The sequence below is a fragment of the Chiloscyllium punctatum genome, chromosome 27, assembly GCF_047496795.1.
Source record: "Chiloscyllium punctatum isolate Juve2018m chromosome 27, sChiPun1.3, whole genome shotgun sequence".
In the NCBI taxonomy this organism is placed as follows: Eukaryota; Metazoa; Chordata; class Chondrichthyes; order Orectolobiformes; family Hemiscylliidae; genus Chiloscyllium; species Chiloscyllium punctatum.
In genome coordinates, this window is record NC_092765.1 from 48,738,466 (window position 1) to 48,764,583 (window position 26,118).

Below are 26,118 nucleotides of genomic sequence, written 5' to 3' on the forward strand. Positions count from 1 at the left end.
ACTTCAGATTGTACCCACTCCCTCTCAAATTGCAGATTGAAGCTTATTGTATTATGGTCACTACTTCCCAATGGCTCCTTCACTTCGAGGTCACTGACCAATTCTGGTTCGTTACACAATACCAGATCCAGAATCGCCTTATCCCTGGTCGGCTCCAGCACCAGCTGTTCTAAAAATCCATCTCTGAGGCACTCCACAAAGTCTCTTTCTTGAGGCCCGATACCATCCTGATTAACCCAGTCTACCTGCATGTTAAAATCCCCCATAACAACTGTAGTAACATCTTTGCGACAAGCCAATTTCAGCTCCTGATTCAACTTACCTCCAACCTTCCTGTTTGGGGGCCTGTAGATGACTCCCATGAGGGTCTTTTTACCCTTAGTGTTTCGAAGCTCTATCCACACTGACTCTACATCCCCTGACTCTAGGTCCGCCCGCGCAAGGGACTGAATATCCTCCCTTACCAACAAGGCCACCCCACCCCCTCTGCCCGTCAGTCTATCCTTACGATAGCACGTGTAGCCTTGAATATTCATTTCCCAGGCCCTGTCCCCATGAAGCCACGTCTCAGTTATCCCCACAATATCGTATCTGCCAATTTCCAAAAGAGCCTCAAGCTCATCCACCTTGTGTCTAATGCTTCGTGCATTCATATATAGAATTTTTAATTTGTTACTGCTCTCACCCTTCCCCTCAACCCTTATTTCACTCAACTTTACAGCATGATGCCTTTTCCAGTTTTCTGCCTCCTTGATACAGTTGTCTTTCTTGACTTCTCTTGTTCTAACTACCCCTTCAATTTCCTTTTTAAACATCCAGCTTGTCCCCTCCCCCCCGCTACTTAGTTTAAATGTAGCGGTGTTGCAGCAGAAAACCTGCCTGCCAGAATGCCGATCCATGTTCTATTAAGGTGCAAGCCATCTCTCTTGTAGAATTTATGGTTACCATAAAATATACCCCAGTGATCCAAGAACTTGAAACCTTGCTTCCTGCACCAGTTCCCCAACCACACGTTCAAGTCCATTATCTCCCGGTTTCTGGCCACACTAGCCCGAGGAACTGGAAGCAAACTGGAGATAACCACCTTGGACGTCCTGCTTTTTAGCCTTCTTCCTAGTTCTGCGAAGTCTCGCTGTAGTATGTTCCTCCTCTTCTTCCTGACATCATTTGTGCCGACGTGTACCACCACCTCGGGCTCTTCACCCTCGTCCTTGAGGATGTCCTGCACTCTGTCCGCGATGTCTTTCACTCTAGCACCAGGAAAGAAACACACCATCCTTAAATCCCGTCTGCTGCCACAAAAACCCCGGTCAGTTCCTCTCACGATGGAGTCCCCTATTACCACGGCTCTATGTGATGTCCGACTCTTCCGCTCTGCTTCTGCGGCAACTTTTGATTGACAAACATGGCCGCCTTGCGAACTGGTAGTGTCATCAGACTCTACTGTTTCCAAAAGCTTCAACTTGTTCCTGACAGGTACTTCTCCCGGCGTCTCTTGCACCTGTCTCCTCTCTGCCTTCCTCATCGTCTGCACTCTTCTGCTCTCTTCTGGCATGATTGGTGTAATAACATCACTGAAGGTCTTGTCCAGAAAGATCTCGTTCTCTCGGATGAGCCTAAGGTCTTCGAGTTCTTTCGTCAGTGCTGCAATATGCTCGGTCAATTGCTGAATGTGCGCACACTTTCCACACATATACGAGCCAGACACACCAGAGTCGTTGACTTGCCACATCAAACACGTAGCGCACTGAACCAGCTGAGCAGTCATGTCTTCACCCTCTTCAACTGTGGCGTAATCTCTTTACTCAACCTCTTTATCAAGATTCCTGAGCTGAAGCCTCACTCTTCGATCTAAACTTCCTTAGACCCTCTTCCTATGGCAACTCTGTGGACTCTTAATTAAGGTTAGAGGAGGAGGGAGGGAGGGAGACCCTACTTTGTAGGACCTGGGGTTTAGAACACACCCACTCTAATACAATCACTTACCTACCCGACCAGCTTTGCGCTCCGTCTGAACTTCCGCCCAGCTCCCGCCGCTCTCTGCTGCGAAACGCAGGCAACTCTGTGCACAGACAAGGTAAGAAACCTGACTTTTAAATATTGCCTTGGTGGCCGGGAAAAGGGATATTTAATCGCTGAGGGACTGGCGAGGGCCCCGAGAAATGGGGGGTAGGCAGAGTAACTGTCACGGAGTAAAGGAAGAAAATGTCCCTGGTAACATTCCTCCTGAAAGTCCGTTGGGGAGGATGTTGTGGGAATGGGCAAGTAACACTTGTACAAGGGCAAAAGATAAAAAGAAAATGATTTAATATTGTTGTTTAGTATGGACCAAAGAACCAATCCTTCGTCCGGCTGTCTTCTGGCCAAAGTATGGTTCCGACGAAGATTGGGTCTGTTAGTATTTAGATTTGTATGTGAATAAAAAACAACCTTTTAGTCAAGAGGAGGCGGACTATGCGTCCTATTGAAAGGGCAGTTTGGGAATGATGGTAGTAAAGACAAGGGATTCCCCCTCTGCCCCACCCAGTCCCTGGGATCCTCTTGGCTGTTGCCCCCCCCCCCCCCCCCCGTACCATAAAATCAGGTTAGGTGAAAATGGAGGAGGTGGAGAGACAGACAGACAGAGACAGGGAACTGATGACTCACAAGAGGAGGACGAAGGGGCGGTGGATGGGGATGTTGTTGTTCCCGACCCTCAATCCTCAACAAAAGAAAGGGAAGATAAAGTAGACGTAGAGGAGGCCTCCGCAGGATCTAAAACAAAGCCTAAGGGGGAGAAACAAAAACAAAAAAAGGGGAAGAACGTAAAACTTATCCCCTTCGGGAGGTACCAATCGAGGACAAAGAGATTGGGTTTATAAGTGCCCCCCTCACCATTGGGGAGGTCAGAACATTTAAAAAGGAAATGAAAGTCCTGGTTGAGGATCCGGTAGGGTTGTCTGAACAAACTGATCAATTTTTGGGGCCCAGTCTGTATACGTGGACTGAGTTAATGTCTATTTTGAATATACTATTTACTTGGGACGCAAGGGGACTTATACGAGGGGCAGCCATTAAAATATGGCACAGGGAACATCCGATTGGAGATGGGGATGCTGGACAGGGAGAGACGAAGTTTCCCCTCAGAGACCCCCAGTGGGAAAATCAAAACCCGGAGCATAGAGAAGAAATGAGGGAATTGAAAGACCTGATTCTAAAAGGAATAAGAGAGGCAGTTCCGAAGTCACAGAATTTGACTAAAGCCTTTGAAGTTAGACAGGAGAAAGATGAGACTCCCTCAGCTTTCATGCATAGATTAAGAGACTCAATGCAGAAATATTCTGGAATGAACCCTGAGGACCCAGTGGCACAGGATCCTTTGAAAGTACATTTTGTGACAAAGTCATGGCCAGACATACAGAGAAAGATACAGAAGATAGAAGGGTGGAGTGAAAAACCATTAGGTGAATTGTTAAGAGAGGCACAGAAAGTGTTTGTAAAGAGAGAGGTTGAGAGACAAAAACAGAAGGTGAAAATGATGGTAGCTGCGGTTGATGAGGTCAGTAAGAAAAGAAAGAAGTGAGCAACCGGAGGGGCGGGTGGCAGCATGTAGGACAGAGAGGATGGGGGAGAGGACAAGGGGGAGCATTTGATAGAGGGTTCAGGCGACAGGGGCAGAGATGGAAGGCTCCGCAGGCAGGATGCTATTATTGTGGAAAGATAGGGCATTTTAAGTGGGAGTGTCCTGATCTACAAAGGGAAGAGAGGGCAATTCCACTTATGAATTTTGATGAAGAATAGGGGTGTCAGGGGTTCCTGCCCTCGGGGACCCACCAGGAACCCTTGATAAACTTGAAGGTGGGACTCTGTAGGGAAGAGGTAGTCTTCCTAGTAGATACGGGGGCAGCACGGTCATCGCTGAATTTTAAACCAAAGAAAGTAGGAATGTCAACACGGTCAATTACTGTTTCAGGGGTAAAAGAGGAAGGATTTACTGTTCCAGTATTTGAACCTATGATGATAGAAGGTCCTAAGGAGACAGTCACAGGGGAACTGTTGTATATCCCTGATATAGGAAGTAACTTACTAGGGAGAGACTTAATTATCCTCTGAGGACTGGGGATTGGAATTCAGGAAAAAGAATTAGTTGTGCAAATGGCAATGTTGACAGAGGATGTGGATAGACCCTTTTGTATGGGCTAGAGAAGGGAATCATGGAAAAATACAGATCCCTCCCCTTGAAATAAGTTTAAAAAGGAAAGGGGACGTTGTCTGTGAGTGACAATATCCCATTTCCATCGAAGGTAAACGAGGACTGCAGCCAGTAATTGAGGGACTGATTAGAGATGGATTGTTGGAGCCATGTATGTCTCCTTATAATACCCCAATACTACCAGTGCGGAAATCCGATGGAACTTATCAATTGGTGCAGGATTTGAGAACAATGAATCGAAAAGTACAGATGAGGCACCCAGTGGTGCCAAACCCCTATACGTTATAAAGTAAGATCCCTCATGACCACAAGTGGTTTAGTGTGATAGATTTAAAGGATGCCTTTTGGGCTTGTCCATTGGCGGAGAAAAGTAGGAATTTGTTTGCCTTTGAGTGGGAAGATCCCAAGACAGGACGGAAACGGCAATACCAGTGGGCCGTGCTCCCCCAGGGGTTTACCGAATCCCCGAATTTATTTGAACAGATGTTAGAACAAATATTGGAGAAATTTAGCAGCCCCAAGGGGACTACCCTGTTGGAGTATGTAGACGACCTCTTAGTAACAGGAAAAAGAAGAAAGAGTAGTAGAAGCCATTAACAAATTATTGAATTTCCTGGGTCAGCAGGGACTGCGAGTATATAAAAACAAACCACAATATGTGGAGCAAGAAGTGAAATACTTGGGACATTTAGTTAGTGAAGGAAAGCGAAAGATAAGCCCGGAACGGATAGAGGGAATAGTGGGAATGCCGCTGCCCAGGACTAAATGGGAGTTACATAAATATTTGGGTCTAACAGGATATTGCAGATTGTGGATTGATTCCTACGCTCAAAAGACTAAGAAATTATATCTCAAACTATTAGAGGAGGAACCAAAATGCCTAAGTTGAGATGATGAGGAAAAAGAACTAGTTGAGGAACTCAAAAGAGATCTGATCCATGTCCCCGTGTTAGCCTTACCTTCTCTAGATAAACCTTCCCACCTCTTTGCTCCTGTGAATAAGGGAGCGGCTTTGGGAGTATTGACCCAGAGGTGGGGAGGAATGAAACAGCCAGTAGCATATCTTTCGAAGCTATTGGATCCAGTATCCCGGGGGTGGCCTGAGTGTGTGCAGGCCATGGCTGCCACTGCACTGTTGGTGGGGGAATGCAGAAAGCTTATATTTGGGGGAGCCCTAATAGTAAGCACCCCACACCAAGTGAGAATGATCCTAAACCAAAAAGCTGGGAGATGGTTGACAGACTCGCGGATTCTGAAATAAGAGGCAATATTAATAGAAAAGGATGATCTAGTGTTGGTCATGGACAATTGTTTAAATCCAGCTGCCTTTCTTTGGAAAGGGGAAGGAGACTCTCCTCAGAATCCAGGGCACGACTGCCTTGACATTATAGAATACCAAACTCAGGTTCGCATGGACCTGAGAGATGTTCTGCTTCATGCAGGGGCTAGACTTTTTATAGATGGATCATCCAGGGTGACTGAAGGGAAAAGACATAATGGGTATGCAGTCGTAGATGGGACAAAAGGTAGTGGGTGGAGGCAGGATGGTTGCCAAATGGGTGGTCAGCTCAGACCTGTGAACTCTATGCATTGGAAAGGGCCCTTAGGGCATTAGAAAATAAAGAGGGAACAGTATACACTGACTCTAAATATGTATTTGGTGTTGTGCACACTTTCGGAAAGATATGGCAGGAAAGAGGACTGATCAATAGCCAGGGGAAGGAATTAGCACATTAGGAGTTGATTAAACGGGTCTTGGAGTCCCTATTACTCCCCCCCCCCCCACCCCACCCCCGCTCAACCCCGAGAAATAGCGGTAGTGCATGTAAATGGTCATCAGAAAGGAAATGACCCAGAAGTTAGGGGGAATAGATTAGCCGATGAAGTGGCTAAGGAAGCAGTCCTGAACCCACAAGAAGTGGTGATTCATTCCCTAATACCTACTGTCTCAGGTCCTCGGGAAGCTCCTATATTCATTGAAAGAGAAGAAAAAGAATTGAAAGATTTAGGGGCTGCAAAAACAGCAGACGGGCATTGGATGTTAGCTGATGGAAGGGAAATGTTAAACAAAATGATGATGCGAGAGATTATGGCCGTCCTACACCAAGGCAGCCATTGGGGAGTACAAGCAATGTGTGATTTAGTTCTTAGGGAATATGGATGTAAAGGAATATATACAATTGCTAAACAACTATGTGAGGGATGTATAATATGCAGAAAGGTAATTAAGAAAGTCTTGAGAAAACAGACCCTGGGAGGAAGAGACCTGGGATTGAGACCCGTCCAGAGTATACAAGTAGATTATACTGAACTACCCAGGGTAGGAAGACTAAAATATATGCTTGTCATAGTAGATCATCTATCTGGTTGGGTTGAGGCATACTCACTAGCTACTGCCACTGTGAGTGGGGTGTCTAAAACAATATTGGAGCACATAATTCCCCGATATGGGCTAGTGAACCATATAGATTCCAACCAAGGAACTCATTTTACCTCTAAAGTGTTACAAGGGGTAATGAAAGGGTTGGGAATTTCCTGGGAGTTCCATACTCCATGGCACCCGCCATCATCAGGAAGGGTTGAGAGAATGAACCAAACACTCAAACGACAGCTCTCTAAGTTGATAATAGAAACCAGACTCCCTTGGACCAAATGTTTACCTACAGCTCTCTTGCAAGTACTAACAGCCCCAAGGAAAGATTTGGGACTATCCCACTATGAAATCTTATTTGGATTACCTTATCTGGGAACAAATGGAGAATTGCCAATTCCCGAAACTAAAGACTTGTTCTTAAAGAGGTATATACTGGGCTTGTCCTCCTCTTTGTCTTTCCTCAGGAAACAGGGTTTATTGGCACAGACTCCACCCCTTGAATTCACCGTCCATCCCATCCGGCCGGGAGATTGGGTCTTAGTAAAATCATGGACAGAGACTAAATTGCAGCCGGACTGGGAAGGGCCGTACCAGGCTCTTTTGACCAAAACGGCAATAAGGACAGCGGAGAAAGGCTGGACTCACTACACTTGGATCAAAGGGCCAGTGGACTCTCCAATTGAGGAAGAAGTCTGGATAGCCGAATCATCGCAAGACCCGCTGAAACTCAGACTAAAGAGACTTTGAGTAACTGATTATACAGTGGTGACGCGAGCGCGGGATTATTTCTGTAAGATTGTAAATTAAGTCTTTTTGTGCTTCAGCATGATGTTTAGAATGCTGAGGATGCTTAGAGTTAAGATGCGAGCGCTCTTAGTATTGGGATTTTGTCAAGTATCATTTTCATATGTATTATTAACAGTTCCTGAATCTGATAATCCACAAGTAATAGACGCTGATGCTTGCAGCTTAGCAAATTGTGGGGATGTAGATAATCAGAGACAGTACCACAGCTCAGAGATACTTCTTAAGTCCTATGGGGATGGCCTTGGGGATGGTACTTGGTATATGGGTCTCATCACAGTACACTGGACCCCCTTCCGACCTGCTCTCGATTGTCCTGATAAAGGGCGTAACCCAAAATACCTAACGATAAAGAAAACCACATGGCACGAAGCACTTCTGGGGTGGGGGGGGGGGGGGGCACCTATGAGATACAATTAGATGAAACATTTGGGATAGAAATGAAAACAAACGGGACGGATTTCTCGGGCTGTTGTTTTCGAATTAGCGTAGGACAGGGAAAACAGACAGAACTACTGGATAGTAAGGTACAACCTTTCACCCCTCCTGATGATCCTAAAGTAGTAAAAATTATAGAGGTAAAGGACTTGAAACAGACCATCGAAATAGAAACTGGGTATGGGATGTAAATGCCTGGGTTAAATGGGTAAAGTATACTGTATAAAGTCTGAACAAGAGCAATTGCTGTGCATGTGCCTCCGGTCGGCCAGTGGCCCAGTTGGTTCCCTTTCCGCTCGGGTGGAAGCGAGACAGGAAGGGCATGAAATGTATGATAGCCCTGTATCAGGATGAGACTGCATGGAATGATAGGAATTGTACCTCCCTATCTCTGATGTTCGCTCCCTTGGAGAAGAAAGATGCAAAAGACCCCCCCACATTTTCAGCCGTAGTCGGAAATCACGCATCATGTGTGCGTAGATGAGGTACAAGTCGGTCTAGAGATTTGGTGGAGCTGAAATTATGTACAGAGATTAAGAATGTCACTGAAACAGAGAAGGGAGGGAACTACTCAGCACTAAAGGTTCCCCGAGCGGATCTGTGGTGGGACTGTGGAGGCAAAATATTGAGACCCACCCTCCCTCCGGATTGGAGAGGGATATGTGCAATTGTACAATTGGCAATTCCATTTACCCTGTCAGTTGAGAAGGAAAAGATAGTAGGGAAAAAGGGAAGGAGTAAGAGATTACTGTTAGACACTTCTTTCAATGACAGGATTTGTCTCGATTCTGTAGGAGTCCCTAGGGGGCTACCTGATGAATTCAAGGCTCGTAACCAGATTGCAGCAGGCTGTGAATCAGCTCTCTTTTGGAGGGTAACAATTAATAAAAATGTAGATTGGATAAATTACATTCTCTATAATCTACAGCAATTTATAAATTATACAAGAGATGTGGTTAAAGGAATATCAGACCAGCTTGATGCGACAAATGGGATGGTATGGGAAAACAGAATGGCCCTTGACATGATTTTAGCAGAAAAAGGGGGTGTGTGTGTGATGTTAGGAGGAAGCTGTTGTACCTTTATTCCTAATAACACTGCACCTGATGGTTCAATTACTCGGGCCTTAAGGGGATTGACTACCGAAGCAGAGGAACTGGCTGAGAATTCAGGAGTAGACACATCTCTCACAGGATGGCTTGAATCATGGTTTGGGAAATGGAAGGGGGTGGTGGTTTCCATCCTTACCTCCCTGATAGTAGTAGTCGGGGTATTGGAGGCCATTGGCTGTTGTATCATACCCTGTATACAAGGGCTCACCCAAAGACTGATTGAGACAGCCTTAATGAAACAGATGCCCCTAAAAGGGAATCAGGCAGAGGAACTTTATCGAATAAATAATGAGGGGATGAGTGAGACCAAAATGGATGAAATCTCCGGAATGATACTTGCGAATTTTGGGGGCGATGCTTAAAAGAAAAATGCAGAAGATAACAAATGGTAATTAAAGAAAAAGGGAAAATTATGGGATATAGCTAAAGTAGTGTTACTTCTGCAATTATAATTACTTATACAAAGTAAATGAACTCATATCAGTGTGTAATTGTTTCAGCCAAGAGCTGAGTCAACAAGAATGAAAACTATGTGGAGGAAATACATAATTGCTTTTGTATTAGCTGAAATTGTATGCAAGAATGAAACGTGACTGCAAAACAGTGGTAGATATTACAGATGAATAGATAAGATGCTGTGAGGGGAGGAAGTTAAGCTAGATACGCCTGTACAAACAGTAGGTATAAACATCTGTTTCCCACTTTTACAGAATCACAGGAACAAACCCCAATTAAAAGGGTCATAAGGATCAGTATGGTAGGGGAAGGCACAGATGGAGGGAGTAGATAATGATGAAGAACGGATATGCCGAACAATGACCCACAGCGGGATGAGGTCAAACGGCCTTGTGAGGCCAGAAATAAGCATTTTGTCACAGATAAGGCAGGATAAGGCAAGAGGTAAACAGGAGTAATGGGGCCAGTCTTAGGGAAGTGGAGGATGTAAACAGGGGAGGAGCAATGAAATTAAAAAAAGAAACCAAATTATATAAATATCGGGTATTAATTGAATTCAATGTGTGTGTCCCTTGCCTTGTAGACAGTGGACATCACACACTCTTGCAAGAGTAAAATAAAGGACACTACTGATTCAGATTTTGTCTTGGACTGAAATTATTGAAGTGTGTGAGCTTAGTTTCTGAGCTGTACTGCAGCACTGAGCTATATTACAGCACTGATCTACACTGCAACACTGAGCTGTACGGCAGCACTGAGTTATACTGCAGCACTGAACTATACTGTAACACTGAGCTATACTGCAACACCGAGCTGTACTGCAGCACTGAGCTATACTACAGCACTGTTCTACGCTGCAGCAATGAGCTAGACTGCAACACTGAGCTATGCTGTAACACTGAGCTATACTGCAGCACTGAGCTGTACTGCAACACTGAGCTATACTGCAAAACTGAGTTGTGCTGTAACACTGAATTAAACTACAGCACTGAACTATACTGCAACACAGGATTACACTGCAACACTGAGCTATACTGCAACTTTGATCTGTACTGCAACACGGAACCATACTGCATCACAGAGCTTTACTGCAACACTGTGCGATACTGCAGCACTGACCTATGCTGCAACACTGAACTATACTGCAACACTGAATGATACTGCAACACTGAGCTATACTGCAACATAGAACAATAATGCAACACTGGGCTATACTGCAACACAGAACAATAATGCAACACTGAGCTATACTGCAACACAGTGCTATACCACAGCACTGAGCTATACTGCAGCACTGAGCTATACTGCAGTCCTGAGCTACACTGCAACACTGAGCTATACTCCAACACTGAACTATACTGAAACACTGAGCTACACTGCAACACTGAACTATACTGAAACACTGAACATGTAGGGGAATGGGTCTGGGTGGGTTGCTCTTCGGAGGGTCGGTGTGGACCTGTTGGGCCGAATGACTGATTCCACACTGTAAGTAATCTAATCTAATCTAATACTGCAACACTGAGCTGTTCTGCAATGCTGAGCTATACTGTGACACTGAAGTATACTGCAACACTGAACTATTCTGCAGCACTGAAAAAATACTGCAGCACCGAACCATACTGCAGCACTAAGGTTTACTGAAACACTGACAAAATACTGCAGCACTGAGCTATACTGCAACTCTGAACTATACTGCAGTACTGAGATATACTGTAACATTGAACTATACTGCAGCACTGAACTATACTGCAACATTGATCTATACTGCAACACTGAACCATACGGCATCACAGAGCTTTACTGCAACACTGTGCGATACTGCAGCACTAACCTATGCTGCAGCACTGAGCAATACTGCAGGACTGAATGACACTGCAACACTGAGCTATACTGCAACACTGAATGATACTGCAACACTGAGCTGTACTGCAACACAGAACAATAATGCAACAATGAGCTATACTGCAACACAGTGCTGTAGTGCAACACTGACCTATGCTGCAGCACGGAGCAATACTGCAGGACTGAACTATACTGCAACACTGAGCTGTACTGCAGCACTGAAAAAATACTGCAGTACTGAGATATACTGCAGCACTGACCTATACTGCAGCACTGACCTATACTGCACTGAGCTATACTGCAACAATGAGATATACTGCAACACTCAGATATACTGCAACACTCAGATATACTGCAGCACAGAACTATACTGCAAAACTGAACAATACTGCAGCACTGAGGTATTCTGCAACACTGATTTATACTGAAACACTGAACCATGCTGCAACACAGAGCTGTACTGCAACCCTGGGCTACACTGCAGCACTGACCTATACTGCAGCACTGAGCTATACTGCCACACTGAACTACACTGCAAAACTGAGCTATACTGCCAAACAGAACCATACTGCAAGACTGAACTATACTGCAGCACTGATCTATAATGCAATGCAGAACTATATTGTAACACTGAGCTATACTGTAACACTGAGCTATACTGCAGCACTGAGCTACGCTGCACCATTGAACTATACTGCAACACTGAACAATACAGCAACTCTGAACTATACTGCAACACTGAGTTGTACTGTAACACTGAGCTATACTGCAACACTGAATTATACTGCAACACTGAGCTGTACTGCAACATTGATCTATACTGCAACACTGAACCATACTGCATCACAGAGCTTTACTGCAACACTGTGCGATATTGCAGCACTGACCTATGCTGCAACACTGAGCTATACTGCAACACAGAACAATAATGCAACACTGAGCTATACTGCAACACAGTGCTATACTGCAGCACTGACCTATGCTGCAGCACTGAGCAATACTGCAGGACTGAAGTATACTGCAGCACTGAGCTATACTGCCGCACTGAGCTATACTGCCGCACTGATCTATGCTGCAGCATTGAGCAACACTGCAGCTCTGAGCTGTACTGCAGTACTGAGCTATACTGTAAAACTGAGCTATACTGTTACACTGAGCTATACTGCAGCACTGAACTGTATGGCACACTGAACTATACTGCAACACAGAACAATAATGCAACACTGAGCTATACTGCAACATAGTGCTGTACTGCAGCACTGACCTATGCTGCTGCACTGAGCAATACTGCAGGACTGAGCTATACTCAACACTGAACTACGCTGCAGCACTGAGCTATACTATAACACTGAACTATACTGTAACACTGAGCTATACTGCAACACTGAGCTATACCGCAGCACTGAGCTATACTGTAACACTGAGCTGATCTGAAAGGCTGAGCTATAATGTGACACTGAATTATACTGTAACACTGAGCTATACTGCAGCACTGAACTATACTGCAGCACTGAGCTATACTGCAGCACTGAGCTATACTGTAACATTGAGCTATACTGCAAAACTGAGCTATACTGAAGCATTGAACTATACTGCATCATTGAACTATAGTGCAATACTGAACTATACTGTAACACTGAACTATGCTGTAACACTGAGGTATACTGTAACACTGAATTATACTGCAGCACTGAACTATACGGCACACTGAGCTATACTTCAACACTGAGAGGTCCTGCAGATCTGATTATTGAGGAGCAGGTTTCACAGTGTTGGGCAAGACTGTTGAATACACCTGATTCCTGATGAAGAGCTTATGCTCAAACTGTTGATTCTCCTGCCCCTCGGATGCTGCCTTATCAGCTGTGTGTTTCCAGCACTACACTCCCGACTCTGATCTCCAGCATCTGCAGTACTCACTTACTCCCTGTTGAATACACCCTGGTAACTTTGCTGTGGGTTGAGGAAAGGTAATCACTCCTATTCAGGTGTGAGGTTACCCTTCCTCTGTAGCAAGAGATACCCCAAATAGAAGGTCTAGACCCCCGGTTGGGCCCAGCCTTCTCTGAGACCAGCCTGATTGACCCCTGTGTTCCCCAATCCCTCTTACCTGTCTCGCATGTGGGACTGTTACAATTCCAGCAGTGGCCATTGCTCCTGCCAAGCACATATCTGGCACCGAAGAGTTACTCCCTCCCTGATCTTTAAGGCTGGGCTTACAAGTTTACTGTTGTTCAGCATGTTGGATATCCTGCATTCTTAACAAATTGTGTTAATGTGTGTCATCCAATGTAGCAGACTCCATTAATTTGAGGGGCAAATTTTACCGGTAAATTGTAAGAATGCAAACATTTACTTTGCCTATACACTATGTCCTATGTATTATGAGGACATACATGGACGCAGTAAAATCACCTCTTACCCCAACTGCACTCCTACCTACTCCAGCTTCACAGTGATCAAAACATCTGGAGTTAGATATAGCTCTTAGACCTAGAGGGATCAAAGGGTATGGGGAGAAAGTAGGAATAGGGGACTGAATTGGATGATTATCCATGGTCATATTGAGTGATGGAACAGTCTCAAAGGGCCAAATGGCCCATTCCTGCTCTTATTTTCAATGTTACTTATTTTTATGTTCACTCATGGGACGTGGGCATCACTGGCTGGGTCAGTATTTATTGCCTGTCCCTCGTTGCCCTTGAGATGGTGTTAATGAGCTCCCTTCTTGAACCATTGCAGTCCATTTGGTGTAGGTAGGTCTGCAATGTTGTCGGGGAGGCAACTCCAAGATTTTGACCAGGCTCGTCTATTGTTTCCAACTGGTTTGAATCTATTAATGCAGCTCTTGTGATTTAGTGACTTAATTTGAGACTTAATTTGTTTCCTTACCTCTGAACCAGGAGGGCTGGGTTCAAGTCCCACCTGTTCCAGAGGTGCGTAATAACATCTCTGAGACAGGTTGATTAAGAAAAGGTTAAAAAATATTCAATGACAACTTTGTCATTAATGCCAATAGCCGTGGGATATATTTATCATTTGTCTGGGATAGGCTGTTGAAGGTAATGGGGGACAGTATAAAAGGTGTAGAACTAAAGTTTAATTATGTAACCTTTGAATGATTTGTTAATGGTCAGCCAGATAAAATGGCAGCAATTGAATAAGTACATCAAGGACTTTCCCATCTAAACCAGTCTTTGTTTTTCCTTGAGCTGCCAATATCTGTTTCACTGTAATACATTCCCCCTGCCACTGGGAATACAAAGCTGACCCTGTGCCTGATATCGCTAATCATAAAGAATCTGATGAATAATCTACCATGGTCAAAAGGGCAGCATTTTTCTCCACAGGGTGTAAGATAAAAATCAGTGTGTGATACTGAACAAAGACACTTTTCCCTCTGCGAATTTTATGCTCATCAACGTGAAAGCTTCTATAATTGGAAAATGAAACACACTCCTTTTGAGGCACACAATTTCATTCAACTTTTAAATTCTCCCAAGACAGGTACAGCACAGGGTTAGATACAGAACAAAGTTCCCTCCATATTGGCTCAACCCCAGTCTCTGATGAGGACACCATTCTGCTTTAATATATTTTCCAAAAGGGCAGCCATGATTTTTATCACAGACAATGAATTTAATATTTCTCCTTTTAGACACAGGATTTAGAAACTAGAATGAGAGAACCAGGTTCGCACAGGAGCTGACAAAATCCATGACAGCAATACTTCAATCTTATTTTATTTTGATTTCAAGCTGCCCGGAACTTAGGCTGTGGTCTAACACTCTGCATAAAGGACTGTCAAGCAAGATGTGTGATTTATATCTGTTTAATATAATTTATTTTGAGGCTTGGATTTTAAATGATTGGTATAAAGGTTTTCTATGCGTCTGAAGGGTTAATGATTAACTTGTAAATATTTCTGTAGCTGAGGTGATATCTTCGAAAAAGCAATGTGAGAGAGACAGTTTTTGACGTTGATGGTAATTTGTTTATTTTGAGAGAGTCTACTAATAAACAAAGAAAGCAGCTTTCCAATAGAAGATTCTGGAATTATTTATATGCTTTGGAGGAACATCCATAGCTTGAAAAGAATAGGCTTTTTGGGTTTCAGTTGTGTCAATTCTGCACTTCTTCGCTGAAACTGGATGTATAAAGCAGAACTAGATTGTTCAAAATTGCTCATAAAAAGCTTACCTAGGTGCAACATTCTAGTTCCATTCTTGTAACATTTCTGCACCTGGTTAAAACTCTAAAAGGGTTATTTAAAACAAAGGAAGTTTCAGGCTCAGTTTTGTAGCAAATTAAGCAAGAGACTGTCAGGTTCTCACTTCCAACAACTGAAGCCACAGCTAAGACCTACTCGATCTGGGATAGAGAAGGGCATTCTATCTCGAGTACAATAAAGGATGCTGTTGGGGTAACTGAGGCTGCTTTTTTACCATGTGTTTCAAAATGTTTTGAGTTATGTTCTATGTAAGTAGTTAGCTATCTTCTATTTTATCTTTGCTTCTTTGGCATGATAAAGTTCTGTTTTATTGTTAAACCTGAATGTGTGGTATTGCGTGTTTGTGTTTCAGTGAAAGATCACCTTGGTAAAATAAAAAAAGGATTGAAAATATGATCTATCAAGCCTGATAAGAGTCAGGGATCTGATTTGTCTGGTAATAGCAGCAGCTGGGATCATATCACCAAGTATTTGACAATTACTCTGTGCAAATAAATCACTTCCAACTGACAAAATCCTTTCTCAAAGTTACAGTCTAGAATCTAATTATCCATCGCACTTCCTCACCAGGACCAAAAGGACCAGTGAAAAACAGCCCTTGCATTTTTTTCAGCACCATTGAAATAAATGGGATTATTGTTTTTTTGTCAATTAGAATTTCACAGTCTTAGTTGAAGCAGCCTTCCTTGGAGTCACCTCACCCAAACTTCTCTCTGACCTCTTCCCCATGCCAACTCCCACCCCACCTGCACCCAATCTTGTGCATTGTCTAATTTCTAGCTCAGGATGTTTACAGTAATTAGAATAATCCTTAATCTGTTAGCATGGCCTTGGTGTTGAAATACATAAAAGAGAAGTCAAGTAGTCATCTGTGTCTGATCATCATTCCTCAGCAAATCTACTTTGTGTGTCTCCCACATTCATATGGACTGCACCAGTTCAAGAAAATAGCTTGCACTCTTCAAATGTTTGGTGCCACTGTAGCCAACATTTTCTGAGAGGATTCACTGCTACAAATTCTTCTGACTGGTATTAAACAAACTCCAAGTAGCAAATGGGGAAGGATGTTCAAGCCAGAGAGTCATGGAGTCACATAGCATGGAAACAGACCCTTCAGTCCAACCAGTCCATGCTGAACAATATCCCAAACTAAGCTAGTCTCACTTGTCTGCTCCTGGCCCATATTCCTCCAAACCTTTCCTATTCATGTAAATTTGGACATTCATCCAAATGACTTTTAAACATTTTAATTGTGTCCACATTCACCACTTCCTCAGGACATTCATTCCATACGTGAATTACCTGCTGAGTTAAAAAAGATGGCCTTCATGCCTTTCTTAAATCTTTCGCCTCTCACCTTAAAAACATGACCCCTAATCTTGAAATCCCCCAGTTGGGGGAAAAGACAACTACCATTAATTCTATCCATGCCCCTCATGATTTTATAAACTTTTATAAGGTCATGTCTCAACCTGTCCCAACCTATCTAGCCTTTTTTTATAACTTAAATCTTCCATACCCAGCAACAACGAGAAGATAAGCTCAGTCTTGATTAAACAGTAAAGGTTTATTGCATAACATTTGTTAGCCAGATACATTACATTGAAAACAAATTATTTTCTTTTGTGAGAAACTAGGCTGAACCTAAGAGTAATACATTTCAATTCTTACACTACATGCTGTTAACATCAAGAACAATTACTGAAGCCCTGGTTGGGATACTGGTGAACACAGAGACAACTTGCTGGGACATATAGACAATTCGGGTTAGTTCTTCCAAATAACTATCTTTTATAACCTGATGTGTGCAGCTTGTATTGTGATATTAATTCATCCAGGTTGTACATTTGCTCCCTGAGCTGAAAGGTTTGTTTTCAGATGTTTCATCACCATGTAGATAACATAATCAGTGAGCCTCCGGTGAAGCACTGGTGTTATGTCCCACTTTCTACTTCTGTGCCTTGTTCTGTTAAGGTGGGTGATATCATTTCCGGTTCTTTGTCTCAGAGGTTGGTAAGTAGAGTCCAAGTCGATAGGTTAGTTGATGGAGTTCTGGTTTGAATACCAGACCTTGAGGAATTCCCATGCATGTCTCTGTTTAACATGCCCTAGGATGGATATGCTATCCCAGTCAAAGTATGTCCTTCTTCGTCTATGTGTAAGGATGCTAGTGATAGTGCGTCATGTCTTTTGGTGGCTAGTTGGTGTTTGTGTATCCTGGTGGCTAGTTTCCTCCCTGTCTGTCCGATGTAGTGTTTGTTACAGTCCTTGTAGGGTATTTTGTAATTGATATTTGTTTTGGTGGTACAGGGTACATAAATTTAAGGTGAAGAGTGGAAGGTATACGGGGGATGTCAGGGGTAGGTTCTTTACCCAGAGAGTGGTGGGGGCATGGAATGAACTGCCTGTGGGAGTGGCAGAGTCAGAATCATTGGTGACCTTTAAGCGGCAATTGGACAGGTACATGGATAGGTGCTTAAGCTAGGACAAATGTTCGGCACAACATTGTGGGCCGAAGGGCCTGTTTTGTGCTGTATTGTTCTATGTTCTATGTTCTAGGGTCCTTTAGGTTCATCAGTAACTGTTTCAGTGTGTTAGCAGGTTTGTGGGCTACCATGATGCCGAGGGGTTGGAGTAGTCTGGTAGTCATCTCCAAGATGTCTTTGATGTATGGTAGTGTGGCTAGAGTCTCTGGGTGGGTTTTGTCTGCTAGTTTGGGTTTGTTGTTTCGGAATCAGTGTTTACTGGGTACACGTTGGTCTTGAATATGCTGTCTCGGTATTTTTCTTCTGCTGCTCGTTGTTCCTGGGTGTTACAGTGTGTTGTGGTCTGTTTAAATCCGTTTTGGGTCAAACTTTGGGTCCATTATATGGATGACACCTTTGTCATCACAAAATGGATCAAATTAGAGGAAACCTACAACATCACCAACAATTTCCTTACTGGCATAAAGTTCCCAAAAGAGGAGGAGAACAACAGCAGACTCCCCTTCCTAGGTGTCACAGGGGAACGAACAGTCAATGGAGAGCTGCAGACCAGTGTCTACAGGAAAGCAACACACACTGATCAGATTCAAAAAGAATGAGTACCCAATAAACACAGTCCGCCGATTCCTAAACAACAAACCCAAACAAGAAGACACAATGCACCCAGAAACTCCAGCCGCATTACCATATGTTAAAGACATCTCTGAAATTACAACCAGCAAAACGAATGTCAATTAAAAAAGGACTGTAACAAACACTACATCGGACAGACAGCTACCAGGATACACAAATACCAACTAGCCACCAAAAGTCATGAACAGCTATCACTAGTATCCTTATATACAGAAGAAGAAGAACACCCCTTTGACTGGGACAACACATCCATCCTAGGACAGGCTAAACAGGAACCCCTCGAGGCCTGGCATTCAGACCACAACTCCATCAATAAACACATCAATTTGGACGCCATTTACCAACCTCTGGGAAAAAGGACCAGAAATAATATCACCCACCTTAAGAGACCAAGACACACAAATAGAAAGCAGGACATAACACCAAGACTTCACTGGAGGCTCATTGATGATGTTACCTAGTATAGTGACAAAACGTCTGAAAACGAACCTTCCAGCTCAGTGAGCAAACTTCCAACCTGAACCTCAACCTGAGCTACAAATCTTCTCAAAAATTACATTAATTAACTCGTTTAGGTATAAAGTGTCATAAATAACAACCACCATCTTCTCAAGGGGCAATTAGGGATAGACAATGAATACCAGCCACACCCATGGCCCAAGAAAGAATAAACATTAGTTCTGAAATATTACATAATCCCATGAATAATTAATTGCTCTATTCAACATTTTCATATTTCCTAATAAAATACTCGTCTGCTGTTTTACTTTTGATTTTTAGCTTTGGATTTATCAATATCTGATTCACATTCAATAGTTGTAATGATAATTATATAAGTAACAGCCCAGATCCAGCCTCCAGTTTACCTGGAATTCTGAAGCAGTGGCACAGGCCCAGAAAGGAAAGCATCATTGGAAATTCTGGAAGCAGAAGTAGGTCTGCTGTTGAAATATGAAAGCACAAAACTCAACATAATTACGATTGAAACCCTGCTTACAAAATTGTTAGTGCTTCAATATAATCTAGTTTCCATCACACATTCTTTGTTCAGATGTTAAATGTTTTCTTCAGAAAGATATGACAGGAATGTCATGTGCCATCAAAGTTGTCTTTAATGCCACAGTTTCAAAGACTTGGCTTCAGTTCAGGTTATAATGGAATTGAGGCAAATCCCATCAGTCAAGGACAGACTGGTTTGAAATTATTTATATATTCAAAAGAAGAAAGAGAAAATGTGTGCATTCCCAGTATTTTTCACGGGTACAATGTGTTCCCAATTTATTTCACAGCCAATGAATTTAAATGAACCCAGGGACAGAATAAAGCTATTCATCCCTATAAGTCTGTCCTGCCATTCAGTTACATCACTCCTCCCAATACAACTTAACTCCATAAATCTTGCTTTGGCTTATATTTCTTTATACATTTATTTTGTTTTTAAAAGTCTATCTTTTTCAGATTTAAAATTAGCAATTGATGTAACACCATTTGCAGTTTGCGGAAGAGAGTTCTAAACTTCTTATGAGTAAAAGTGTTTCCTAGCTTCCCTTTTGAAATAACATAAAGTAATGCAGATGGTGGAAATCTGAAACAAACACAGACATTGCTGGAGAAATTCAGCATGTTTGGCAGCATTTGTGAAGAGAAAACAGAGTTAACATTTCAGTTGTGGTGACCCATCTTATTTGTCCATGTTTGGGCGAAAGCTGTGATGAAGTTAGGAGATGAGGACTGGTGGCAAACAAATTGGGCAACATTGACCGGGTTATTGCAAAACACATAATGCTTGATAGCACTGTGAGTGACACCTTCCAAGGTGATTGAAAGCAAACTGAGGGTGTAATTCAACCAGGTTGGGTTCATCCTGCCTTTTGTGTACTGGACACAACTGGGCAATTTTCCACATTTTTGGGTTAATGCCAGTCTTGTAACGACACCGAAACAGCGTGGGTAAGGATGCAGCAAACTCTGGAGCAGAAGTCTTCAGTCCTATTGCTGAATTTTTTCAGAGCTCATAACCTTTGCAGTATCCAGTGCCTCCATATGGACTGAATTGAATTGGCTGAAGACTAGTATCTGTGATGTTGGGCATCACTGGAGGAAGTAAGATGGATCACCCTCTTGGCTTTACTGGCTGAAGATTGTTGCGAATCCTTCAGTCTTATCTTTTGCTCTGATGTGCTGGGCTCCTGGATCAATGAGGATGGAGATAATTGTGGAGCATCCTCTTCCATAAGTTGTTGAATTGTCCACCATAATTCATGTCTAGATGTGGCAGGACTGCAGAGTTTAGATCTGATCTGTTAGTTGAGGGATTGCTTTGCTCTGTCTATCACTTGCTGCTTATGTTGTTTGGTATTCAGTTAATCCCGTTTGGTATCTTCACCAGGTTGATGCTTGGTTTTCAGATATGCCTGGTGTTGCTCCTGGCATGCCCTCCTGCATTCTCTATTGAATCAGGTTTGATGCCCTGGCTTGATGGGAATGGTAGTTTTGGTGATATGGTGAGCCATGAGATTGCAGATTGTGCTGGAGTTTGGTACTGCTGCTGCTGCTGCCCCCCCACAGTGTCTCATATATATCTAGATCTGCTCAAAGTCTGTCCCACATTGCATCTAGTGCAATGAACACAGAACAATGGAGAGTATTCTTGATGTGAAGGTAAAAATTCATGTGCATAAAGATTGTGCAGCGCTGATTCCTTCCAGCGGTCTCATGGACAGATGTATCTGCAGCTGGCTGATTGGTGGTGACGACGTCAAGTATGTTTTCCCTTTTGTTGGCTCTTTCACCAACTGTAACAGACCCAGTCTGGCAGCATTATCCTTTAAGACTTAGCTTGCTCCTTTATATGAATGCTGCCAAAGCACTCTTACTGATGGATATTGCTTTTGTCATCCTCCAAACAATGTTCAACATGGAGGACTACTGATATGGCAGGTGGACTACAATTCATAGTAACCAGCCAAAAGTTTCATTTTTTGACCTGTTGCCATGAGACTTCATGGGGTCCAGAGTCAACATTGAGGATTCCCAATGCGACTTTCTCCAGACTGGACCACCATCTCTGCTGGGTCTATGCTGCTGGTGGGAGAGGAACTAATGATGGCGATGGTGGCATCTGGGATTTTGTCTGTCAGGTATGATTCCATGAGTATGACTATGTCAGGCTATTGATTGAGCAGCTTGTGAGGCAGCTCTCCCCATTTCAGTATTAGCCTCCAGGGACTGGTAAGGAAAGCAGTTGACAGTTGGCAGGGTTGAGTTAACCATTTCTGGTGCCAACTTCGATGCCACTCGGTCAGTCCTGTTCCATTCCTTTTTTTGGTACATTTTAATATAGCTAAGTTACTTGTTAGGCCATTTCAGAGGAATTTACGAGTTAACCATACTGCTGTGAGTCTGGAGTCACATATAGGCCAGACCAAGCAAGGATGGCTGATTTCCTTCCCTAAAGCACATTAATGATTCAGATTTATTTTTAAGACAATCAAGGTGGATTTGCGGTCATCATTAGACTTTTAATTCCAGATTTTTAAAATTTAAATTCTGCCATCATGGGATTGGAATCAAAATGACCAGAGCATATCTAGCTTGCTAGACCCACAGAATGACCATGATGATATTACTTAGCTTGCTGGCTCAAAGAAATTATTAAAATTATTTATCTGTAAGGTTGGCTAACGAATACAATTTTTGTTGAAGATTAGGTACTTGCGGGAATACAAATGTATTCCTCGTTCTGAGAAAGGGTCACTCAACCCGAAATGTTAACTCTGATTTCTCTCCACAGATGCTGCCAGACCTGTTGAGCTTTTTCAGCAATTTCTATTTTTGTCACAAATGTATTGAAAACTGTTTCATGATCTTTTTAACATAGTGAATTCTGCATTTTTATGTTATTTTATCTAATCTCAGTAAGTCTCCTGAGGTCTTCTCATAGATAGCTGATAAATTGGCACAGAGGGTGAAGGTCATGGAATCAAACAGTACTCAGTGCATCTCTTCCTGCTGTGGGTGCAATGAGTTTGGCCCATCAACTTTATTCCATTTAAAATATACTACTCCCTGCACTAGCCCTACTTTCCTATATTAGACCCATTGCCTTGAATGTCATGACAGTTCAATACTCACTCAAGTACTTTTTAAAGGTGTGAGGTCTCCCATCTCTCAACTACTTTCCCAGGCAGTGCACTCCAGACCCCCATGACCCACTGATTGAAAAAGCTTTTCCTCAAATCCCCTTGGCCTTTCAGTTTAAAATTATATCCCTTGGATTATATCCTTTCAACTAAGGGAACTATTCATTCTGTCCAAGCCCACTGTATCCTTATCTGTCACATCCCCTTTCAGTCTTATCTGCCTCCAAGGGAAACAACCATAACTTATCCAGCCTCTCTTCATAAACTGCTCCGTCCCAGGCAACATTCTGGTGAATCCCCTCTGCACCTCCTCTACTACGATCACATCCTTCCTACAGTGCAGTGACCAGAAATCAAGCTGTGGTCTAACCAAAGTTCTGTACAGCTAATCTCCCTGATCTTTTAATCTATGCCTCGACTGATAAAGGAAATTGTCTTGTATGCCTTCATAACTACCCGATTAACCTGTCCGCCTGCCTTCAGGAATTGATAGATAAGTACCCCAACATCCCTCTGTTTCTCTGAGCTTCCCAGTGTCCTGCCATTCATTGAGTACTCCCTTGTCTTATTACTGCCTCCAAAGTGCATCACCTCACATTCACCATCATACATTCCATCTGCCACTATTCTGCCTATCTGACCAATTCATTTGCATCCTTCCATAACCAAAAGGTGCAAGGACTAAGGATAATAAGGAGCAACATGAGTTTACATGAGTTCGCACACAGTGGGTGCAGGGATGAATGGAGGCCACGGGTTGGCATGAAGAGGGAGCCATTGGGGAAGTGTTGGAGGGCATGAAAGTTAAGGAAATCAGAGGGAGTCAAGGGTTCTAGGGAAAACTCAGGAAGACAGAGTTGAGGATTATCACATCAGCCACGATATGTTTGAATGATGGTGCAGACTCGTTGGGCTGAATGGCCTATCTCTGCTCTTAAGTCTTATAAACTTATGGGTTGACATGAGTTGGCATGCATGTACATGGGAACTAGTCAAGGGAACATAGAACATAGAACAGTACAGCGCAGTACAGGCCCTTCGGCCCTCGATATTGCGCCTGCCTGTGAAACCAATCTGAAGCCCATCTAACCAACACCGTCCATTATTATTCATACGTTGATCCAATGACCATTTAAATGCCCTTAAAGTTGGAGAATCTACCACTGTTGAAGGCAGTGCATTCCACGCCCTTACTATTCTCTGAGTAAAGAAACTATCTCTGACATCTGTCCTACATCTTTCATCCCTCAATTTAAAGCTATGTCCCCTCGTGCTAGCCATCATCATCCAAGGAAAAGAGCTCTCATTGTCCACCCTATCTAATCCTCTGATCATCTTGTATGTGTCTATTAAGTCACTTCTCAACCTTCTTCTCCTTAGCCAAAACAGCCTCAGGTCCCTCAGCCTTTCCTCATAAAGACCTTCCCTCCAAACTAGGCAACATCCCGGTAAATCTCCTCTGCACCCTTTCCAATGTTTCCACATCCTTCCTATAATGTGGTGACCAAAACTGTATGCAATACTCCAAATGCAGCTGCACCAGAGTTTTGTACAGCTGCAACATGACCTCATGACTCTGAAACACTATCCCTCTACTAATAAAAGCTAACACATCATATGCCTGTTAAACAACTCGATCAACCTGTGGCAACTTTCAGGGATCTATGTACCTAGATCTTTCTCATCATCCCCACTACCAAGAATCTTCCCATTAGAAGTTGAATAAGGAGAGAGAGGGCTAAAAAATGGTTAAAAAAGGCACTGGGCCACAGCAAGTCTTTCAACAGCCTGCCAGGGTCCTTGACCACCCTGTGGCTTCCCTTGATCTGCAGGCAGCCAATCTGATTCCATCCTGTACCCTCTCCTCGCCTGCAGTTTCTGCTACTCGGGGCACGTCTTCCTGCTATGGGTGCACTGAGTTGGGAAATTCCTGCCTTGGGTCATTTGCCTCGGAAGTAAAATTCCAGGCTGATAGCACAGAACCTGGTGAGACCTCCATTTGTCACCTTTTGTCTTTTGTCCATGTTTGGACTAAAGCTATGATCAGGTCTGGCGGTGGGTAGCAATGGTGAAAGTGAAGCTAAGTCACCTGATGCTCAGCACAAGTGAAAGGGGAATAGTGAGGTTATCCTTTTTCTCTGCCCAATATCTATCCCTCAATCAATAAGCGAGTGAGTCTGCCTAACTGGCAGTCACCTTTCTAACATTTGCATAATAATCACATGTCATGGGTTGTAAAGGACTTTGGGATATCCTGCAATCACAAAAGGCACTATATAAATGTAAGTCTTTCAATTTTTTTCTTTCAAATCTACATCCTTGTAGCTCTGTTTAAACTATGCTCTTGCATTCACCTTTACCTTGGGTTTCCTCCGGGTGCTCCGGTTTCCTCCCACAGTCCAAAGATGTGCAGGTCAGGTGAATTGGCCATGCTAAATTGCCCGTAGTGTTAGGTAAGGGGTAGATGTAGGGGTATGGGTGGGTTGCGCTTCGGCGGGGCGGTGTGGACTTGTTGGGCCGAAGGGCCTGTTTCCACACTGTAAGTAATCTAATCTAATCTTTACTCTGAACCACTACACATGAATACATAACCTTTCTCCATGTGTAGGGATTATAAAAAGCTACACAAATTCAGCAAAGTGTTCATGTTGCAGTCAGTGCCTGATAGCCATTGCTCCCAAGTCTGTATCTCAACTGGAAATAACATTGAGAAACAGTTTCTGATGATGCACCAATTAGTTCTAACAGCACAAGTCTTCAGAGGTTTTAACACGTTTCATCCAGGGGGTTGATTATTTTAAACACAGAAATGCTGCAATTGAAAACTGCTGCCTGAAATAACTCCACAGAGGCCAGTATCCCCTCACCAAATCACCCTTTATTTACACATGGAGAATCCTTGACACTGATCCAGCTCCCTCAGAGACAGCTCTCAGATTGAGCAGAACCTCTGACACCCCTTGCTTTTATCTATCAGCCAGGGCTCCCTGATTAGACCAGATTAATAGCCCCAATCAGGGAACTCATATTCTGTGATCTCATCTGGCTGACCTGTTACAATCATTACAGAGCACGGCTGTGTTCTTCTGCCACATTATGAGCAGTAATGAGCCACACATCATGGAGTTTAAAATGACAATTAGGAAAATGCATCCTTTGCGAATTCTGCACCAGGCACATGTTGGGAACAATCCCACCGTTATTTTGTTGATGTAGATTGAAAGGAGAGATTACATAATTTGAGAATTAATCTTTGAATTGAGAGATTGAGCAGCAATCTGGCTGAGCTTTTAAAGATCATTAAAGGATAGACCTGGGGATACAGAGGAATCAAAAATAACAGGGGGCCATCTTCAAAATTAGAATCAAGCCAGTAGGAGTAGAATCAGTAGCAGGTAAATGGTT